The sequence below is a fragment of the Bison bison genome, unplaced genomic scaffold (assembly GCF_000754665.1).
Source record: "Bison bison bison isolate TAMUID 2011002044 unplaced genomic scaffold, Bison_UMD1.0 scf7180017864295, whole genome shotgun sequence".
In the NCBI taxonomy this organism is placed as follows: Eukaryota; Metazoa; Chordata; class Mammalia; order Artiodactyla; family Bovidae; genus Bison; species Bison bison.
The window spans coordinates 2202757-2203341 of NW_011494867.1; the positions used below are offsets into that span (position 1 = coordinate 2202757).

At 42.9% G+C, this 585-nt stretch overlaps 1 protein-coding gene across 3 annotated transcripts in view; it reads right to left on the minus strand.

Annotated features, from left to right (window-relative positions):
- The window catches only part of TMEM231 (transmembrane protein 231), a 19952-nt gene that overhangs the window by 2351 nt on the left and 17016 nt on the right, over positions 1-585 (minus strand). The window lies entirely within an intron of this gene.

A 585-nucleotide genomic window follows, 5' to 3' on the forward strand; every position in this document is an offset into this window, starting at 1 on the left:
AGCACACAAGCGACGTGCACTCTTGGTTTTTCTACCCCCTTCCCACCCAGGCTGATCTCAGAGACCACCCTCTTGTGCTTGGGGGCCTATTCCAGCATCGATAATATTTTCTTCAAAAATGAACGAACTCTTTTGAAACAATTTAAGTCATTTACTTTCAGTCTTTCTTTCTGGAGGGAAGGAAACAAGGGGTCAATATCCATCTTTCACAGGTTTTAAAGCTACTTATATAATTCCCCTCTCTATTCCAATGGGAGAAATGAGTCTTCTCATTTTTTCTAAGAGACTACATTTTCAACCCCTTTGTCTTTTTTCTTGCTTTTGTCTGGATGCTCCCTAATTGATCTCTTTGAAATGCAGAAATGGAAAGACGATAAAGTGCACATAGTAATAAGCACATAACCCTTTGAAGATGAGAAAGAGCTGTTCTCTAGTATCACATTCCTGACATAATCTAACATGGGCTTCCCTGGTAGCTCAGATGGTAAAGAATCCGCCTGCAATGTGTGCAGAGCTGGGTTTGATCCCTGGGTCGGGAAGATCCCCTGGAGGAGGGCACAGCAACCCACTCCAGTATTCTTGCCT